This window comes from Elephantulus edwardii, unplaced genomic scaffold (genome assembly GCF_000299155.1).
Source record: "Elephantulus edwardii isolate Elephantulus edwardi_28Jun2011 unplaced genomic scaffold, EleEdw1.0 scaffold00026, whole genome shotgun sequence".
NCBI lineage: Eukaryota > Metazoa > Chordata > Mammalia > Macroscelidea > Macroscelididae > Elephantulus > Elephantulus edwardii.
Genome location: NW_006399776.1, coordinates 7,593,772 through 7,601,310, shown reverse-complemented (window position 1 = coordinate 7,601,310; position 7,539 = coordinate 7,593,772). Strand labels below are relative to the sequence as shown.

The following is a 7,539-nucleotide window of genomic DNA, read 5'->3' as shown; positions in this document are numbered from 1 at the left end:
GGTGCGGTTGGCGCAGGATAGAGCAGGGTTTAGAGCTGTTGTGCATAGGGTCGCTATGAGTCGGAAACGACTCGATGGCACATAACAACAACAAGTTGCTGTACTCTCGTATCCTTACCTCTTCCTCCTTATTGTGCTAGGCATTCGTCTTAGACTGATTCTTTAGAGAAGTAAAGCCAGCAAATCATATTTCTAAATAAACAGGTTGTATATCATCGGGTCAGAACTGACCCATAACTGACCCTCCAGTGAGTTTTCAGAGACAGGAAATTGCATGGGAGGAGACTGTCCATCCTTCTCCCATGAAACAGCTGGTGGATGCGAACTGCACACCTTTTGAATTGAAGTGCAGTTTCTTACTATTATGCAACCAAAGCTCCCTTCAATAAACATGGAAGGATTTATTTCAAGGTAATGGCTCACATAATGGAGAAGGCTAGGAAATCTCAGGTCCATGGGTCAGGGCGCAGGTTGGAAGAGTCTCTTGACTGAGTTGCAGAGGCTAATGAAGCCAAAATCTGTAGGCCAGATGGGATGCTATGGGTTCATGAAGTTATAGATGTAGACAAATCCAAAAATCTACAGGCTAGGGAGCAGGCTGCTGGCTCACAGAACTCCAAGAACTGGCAAATGCCAAAATGCAGGTTGAAAATGTCTCCGGTTCCAGGAATAGGCAAGTCAGAAGATGATTGAGTCAAATGGTGAACTGAGTAGGAGTTTTAACTGCCGGAGCACACATACTCTTTTGACACAGGTCACATCCCCAGAAAAATTCCCCTTCCAGCTGACTAGCTGTTCACATCAGATTACAAAACGGAGGTTGATTACATGTCTGACAAACCACTGAAACCCACAGCTGAGTCAAACTGATGCATCACACTTGTTGACACAACCACACCAAGTGGATACAATCACTGCATGCTTTTTATTTTGGGGAGGGGAAGAGTTAAAAGTACATTAACACTTATGTGTTGGCAATAGAAAAACAAAGATAATAATTTCTGTCTGTAGTACTGAGTACCAGAGATGCCATGTTAGTTATCTAAAGCTGCTGTAACAGAGAAACCAAAAGTGGGTGGTTTAAACAAACAGCCTTTGTAGGCTAAATCCTCAAATTCAAGGTCTGAGCTCTAAAGGAAAGCCCCCTTCCTGTAAATTCTGAGGAAGGTTCTTATTGTCTTCAGTATCTTATGGGCCTGGCCTGCCTTAGAGATCTCCCTGAGTCTTGGTCTTCCTTGGTGTCCTGGAGTGTCTTAATGCAGGGACTTGAATCCACAGGACCTACTCCCCTCCTGGGAAGTCTTGGATATTGAGATCCCCTAGCTTTTCTCTCCTTTCATATCTGTGAGACAGAAGGTATTAAAGGCATGCCTAGGGACACTATAACAATTGGGGCTATGATGGGATTAAGGTTTTATTCTACCCTCAATCCTCTTCAAACTATCTGATTTAGCAGTGTGGTGGGTGGAGGGAGGTGGGACAAAGAAAGGGAAAGTATCCTGGTGAAAAGACAAGGTAATGATGGACAATTTCCAGTGGTGACTGATTTTATGAAACATGATACATGAGAATGATCATATAAAACACAGTGTGAATGAAGAATAGTCTGAAATGCAATGTCTACCAAACCTTGTAAGCAAACTAACAAACAAAAAATTGATTTACAGGGGGGGAAAAAAAACCTGTTTTCCCTAATATATAGTTATATCTCCGGTTATATTTTTTTCCTAGTACCAAAAAGAATACAAAGTAATTTCTGATTCAAAATAAATTCTAACACTTCAGAATTGTTCAAGAAGTGTAATAATATTGATAAACTTGTAAGGTGAGTTAAAACCTAATGCCAAATAAGATATGCTAGAGTAAGCAACACCAGACTTACAGTACCTGGTATTTCAATGACATAAACTGTAAAAAAGAAAATGCAAATGTATACAATCTACACTAAAAATACTGACATTTTGGATCCACCTAATATTAAACCATTTTGTTTTGGTTTTGAAATATTTTTATTTTCTAATTAAAAAATATTAATAATGAATATATATAAATAAGAACATAAAAACTATCTTACTTATCAGATCATGAGCTATTATTACATAACTTCTATACTACATCATCATGCACACATATTTGTGCGGAGGGAGGACACACAAATCAAATCTGCTGCATTATCATAAAAAATGTATCAGCAATATATATTGTTGTTGTGTACACTGAATCAGAACCTACTCATAGCTGATCCTCCAGTGGGTTTTCAGAAGCTGTAAGTCACTCAGGAGGAGGCTGCCCATCTTTCTCCCTCAGAACAGCTGGTGTATTTGAACTGCGTGACAAACATTTATTAGCATGTTCACACTTGTGAGTGAAGAGACTTGTTTTCCATTATTTAGTACATAAAAAAAAGAGAGACTGTTATAATCACACTTTATTTCCATTTATTCATGAGACTCCAGGCAGCAGCTGGAGTGTAATTTATTTTGCTGTTATGAATCTGAAACTAAAGAAGCCAATATTCCTCCCACTCTAAACCATTGCTTTCCTCTCCTCATTTAAAATTAGCACATTTGACTTGAAGAATAGGAACTGGACCCTAATATTAGAAGTCGTGCATCTACATTCAACACATGAATTCATCACATATACAAAGATATGTTATATGTGTGTGTATGCTTGTGTTCACATATATGTATAAATATATGTTCACGTTATACATACATATTTATAAGCAGATGACTATATACATATACATACAAGCATACTTAGTTCTAGTGGCCTAGTGGGTAGGGAGTTGTATTATCAATACAAGGATATCTGGTTCAAATCCACCAGCTGCTCCATTGAAGAAAATTGGGCAATCTTCATGTAATTTCCAGCTTTAGAAAACCTGATGGAGGGACAGCTATAAGTTGATTCCAACTCAGTAGCAATGAGTTGCTGTTATTCATAGATGGCAAGTTGTTAATAAATCAAAGGTTTGGTCCTGTCTTGAATAAGTCCATTGGTGCCTTTTCCCAACGGCATGTGCTCACTTCCAGTTTCTGTTTTGCATTTTGGGAGTTCTCATAATATTTTTAATTTTTTCATAATGCTATTATTATTTTTTTATTTTATTTTTTCTTCTTTTTCATAATGCTATTATTATATAGTTAGTAGACTATAATATAGTGTAAGCCTAACTTTCATATGCAAAATAATTTATTAAAAATCATGTGAGTTGCTTTATTGCAATATTTGCTTTACTTAAATAGTCTGGAACCAAATTTGCAGTATTTCCAAAAATAGAAATACAGCAACAAAATATACAACAACAAAGCAATTAAATCATATGGTCAATCTCATTAGCACTTAGATACTTCTGGATTTTACAAGGCATTCTCAAGGAAGCTCAGTATACATTCTAGCAAAAAGTTGTTGAACTTTTAGATCCTTTTACTTAAATCACCTAAATTCCCTTGGAAATCATTCCAGCTTTATACCTATTTTTTCTTCTCTGTGTATTTCCAAAGAAATTTCTTCTTTTTTTTTTTTTAGAAATTTCTTCTTTTATTATTACTTTTAATGAACGTTTACAGAGATTTTGGATTTCCATTCATTCACTGTGGCATTTTTTTCTCTGTCTACCCCTCACCCTTCCCAGTTCGCTCTTCTCTTTGAAAAGTAAAATTCTTTCATTGATATACAATTCCCCACCACCCAAGTACACTCCACTAAGCAACCTTCTCCATTAAACTCTCTATTGCTGGGTTCCATGACAATACACATAGCCAGAGATGTGGATACCACAGCACAATTAATACATAGAGCACATACAAAAAAAAAAAAGAGCAAAAGCAGGAGACAGAGATGGCATCAGCATAAGCTGATTCAACCTGAGGCTGATGTAACTTCCATTCTCCTATTCCAAAGCATAATACAGAGGGGTTCTTTTCCCAGAAAATTTAATAGTCAACAGATAATTGATATCACAGAAGAGAGACGTATGAATTAACTATAACTCACATTTATTACAAGTAAGTAAAAAAAATTATTTCAAATAATTTGACCTCTGCAAAGCTTGGGGATTCAAGCTTTAAGACTGTCCTTTATAACTGATTACAGACTTTTAATTTTACAGCAACAACACTGTTGTGCTAAGGAGACTAACAAAATAAGAGATTTTGGGCAAACTCTAGAAGATCATATGCCTGTGAATCATCATAAATCTGGATACATTCCCCATTAAAAACTACCCAGGGCTTTCTTAAAATACTTTTTTTAAAAGGTTTTCCAAAGACTTAGAGTCATAAAGAGATTACTGAAGATGTTTTTATAGAAATATAACAAACCACCAAGAACATGTAAGCTAAATGACAAGGAAAATCCTCAGAGGACAGACTGTGCCATGAGGGGGCCCCGAGCGGATCTGAATCTATAGGAGCTAGAGAGGCAAAGGCTTCTCCACACTCCAAGCACGATGTGATGCAAGGGAAAGCCAAGCTAAGTAAGAAATGTTAATCCCATAGAAAACTGACAATAACTTAGTGGAGAACTAAAGTTTTCATTTCTTCTTAGCTTCAATTTGCCACTAAAAATATTTTTTAAATTATGTGAAGAGGCAGCTAAAAAATGATTTTCATTAATCGGACAGATAGCAATCAAGTTGACTCAACTCATGGCCATCAAGTCAGAACTGACAGCTGGCCCTCCAGTGAGTTTTCTGAGGCTGTAAACAACAGGGAAGGAGACTTCCCATCTTTCTCCCTAAGAGCTGCTGGTGAATTCAAACCACCAGAGAGGTGCCACCTTTGCAATGGCAGCTCCTCTCAGCACAATCTAGGCTGCCAGAGCTATCCTAGATAACAGCAGGGATAAGTTTTAACCTATGTGTGCTAACAGATTTAAAATAGAGTTCTTATAGACAGCATATAGTCACCGTGTTTCCCCACCTCATTGTAGTCTGTTGTCTATGACTTCACTAAAATCTTTTCTCTCCAGTACAGAAAGGGGAAGGTGCTGTGAGATTCACTCTTTCTGGAATAACCAACCTTAACTGGGAGCCACATGAGAGGTCTCAGACCACAGACATAGCTTCTTCAGAGGAACCTCTGAACCTAGGGCATTTACCTTAAACCATTCAAAACAGCTGGAGTAATCTTGTGGTAACAGGCAAACATTATGCAAATGATAGAGCAACAGAATGAAGCTTTCTGATGCATAGCTAGTAATTGTGGGAACTATGGCCTGGGTCAGGCACACCTTAGTCTCTAAACTGATATTGTTGCTCTTCAGTAGCTGTGTAGTTGTTGTTGATAGCCGTTGAGTCAAGCATGACTCATAGTGACCCTATGAACAAAAGACCTGAAGCCTTTCTATAATGATTGTTGTTTCTCCAAGTTCGTGGAGTTTTCAGAGGCATGTTGTTTAGAAAGTGGATGGCACTCCTGCAGCTTTATTAAAATTCATAAGAAGCATCTTATAAGGTGTGTATATATATAATCTAACCTTGCATAGTTTCTCTTTAGCATATCTGTTTCCAATTAATTATTCAGAGAAGCAAAATATTATTAAGACCCTTTTGCAATACATGTTGTTCTGCTGTATACCACCGAGTTGGAATAGATCTGTAATTGAGCCTCCGGTGGGTTTTCAGAGGCAATATATCACGTAAGAGAAAACTAACCATCTTTCTCTTGTGGAGCCGCTGGTGGATTCGAACTACATGTCTTTGGGATTGCAGTGCAGCTTCTTACCACTACGCATAGGCATATGTAAAGAAACTCCTCTTCCCTCATCTCCAGTGAGGCTGCATAAAGGGTTTTAAATGAATCTGCAAAAATGCCCTTATGTTTTACCAGTCGATAAAGGTAAGGCAAACTACACAGCATTAACCAAGACCTAAAGACACAGCAATGACACAGAGTATAGAATTTAAAAACAGAGGTCAGTCGGACCATCAGGGAGAGATGTTCAACAAAGGGGAAAAGTCTATTCAACGGTAAATAAATAGTCTCTTTAAAAATTTGAAATTAACACTAATAATTACAACAAAATCTTTTCTGTTATGTTAGGTGCCGTCGAGTCGCTTGTGACTCATAGCAACCTTATGTAAACCCTGCTCTATCCTGTGCCAATCGCACTGCCTTTGACACACCCATCCTGATTACCCCAGTCTTTTCCAGATGTTTTAAATAAGATGTATAAAATTGAATTTATTAAATAATTATTAGACAAAATATTAAAAATAATTTTTTAAAAAAATAGTACTGAATTGCCAGGAACTGATGACAGAATGAGGCTAAAAATGTTCTCCAGCCACAAGCATGGGTCCCTGGACTTTCTGCCTAAGAAATGCAGCAGCGTGCAACAATGAATGAATGAAAATCCAACTTTTCTGTAAACCTTAGTTAAATCACAATAAAGGGGTGGAGGGAGAAGAATGAAAGAAACGCTGCAGCAGGCACCGTAGGAAGAGCTTCCTCAAGGATGACGCCATCAAGCCTGTCCTCCTCACGGCCTTCCTGGGCTACGAGGCCAGCATGGCCCACACTGTGCAGGAGGTGGGCCAGCCAGGGTCCAAGATGAACAAGAAGGAAGAAGCAGAGGCTGTGATGACTGTGGAGACACATCACGGCCTCCGCACCTTCAAGACTGTCTTTGCTGAGCACATCAGTGATGAGTGTACACAGAGTTTCTACAACTGGCATAAGTCTAAGAAGAAAGCTTTCCCCAAGTACTGTAAGAAATGGTATGATAAGGATGGCAAGAAGCTGTTAAAAAGGACTTCAGCAGCATGAAGAAGTACTGTCAGATCGTCTGTGTCATCACCCACGTCCAGATGCATCTGCTTTCTCTGCGCCAGAAGAAGGCCCACCTGATGCCAATCCAGGTGAACAAGGGGACAGTGGCTGGGAAGCCAAGAAGCTGGACTGGGCCTGCAAAGAAGCTGGAGAGCAGGTGCCAGGGAGCCAGGACAAGATGATCAATGTAACTGGAGTGACCAAGGGCAAGGCCTACAAAAGGGTTACCAGCTGCTGGCACACCAAGAAGCTACCCCGCAAGACCCACTGAGGGCTGTGCAAGGTCGCTTGCATTGTGGACTGCCATTCTGCTCAAGTGGCCTTCTCTGTGGCCTGTGTTGAGCAAAAGGGATACCATTACTGCAAGGAGATCAACAAGAAGATCTACAAGACTAGTCAAGGCTACCTTATCAAGGATGGCAAGATGATCAAACGAATGCCTCCATTGACTATGATCTCTCAGGCAAGAGCATCAATCACCTGGGTGGCTTTGTCCCCTATGGTGAAGTGACCAACGATTTTGTCACGCTGAAAAGCTGTGTGGTGGGAACCGAGGAGGGAGTGCTGACTCTCCGAAAGTCCTCACTGGTGCAGATCAAATGCTGGGCTCTGGAGAAGATGATCTCAAGTCATGAACACCTCCAAGTTTGGCCATGGAAACAATTTAAGTGTCCATCAACAAACGAATGGATAGAGAAGCTGTGGTATATTCACACAATGGAATACTACGCTGCATTGAAAAACAAGGAACTCATGCAAT

General features: G+C 39.3%; 1 protein-coding gene and 1 pseudogene across 1 annotated transcript in view; one reads left to right on the top strand and one right to left on the bottom strand.

Annotated features, from left to right (window-relative positions):
• Positions 1 to 7,539, bottom strand: part of GPR176 (G protein-coupled receptor 176) — a 151,382-nt gene that overhangs the window by 16,883 nt on the left and 126,960 nt on the right. The window lies entirely within an intron of this gene.
• Positions 6,272 to 7,539, top strand: part of LOC102851895 — a 2,973-nt pseudogene continuing 1,705 nt past the window's right edge.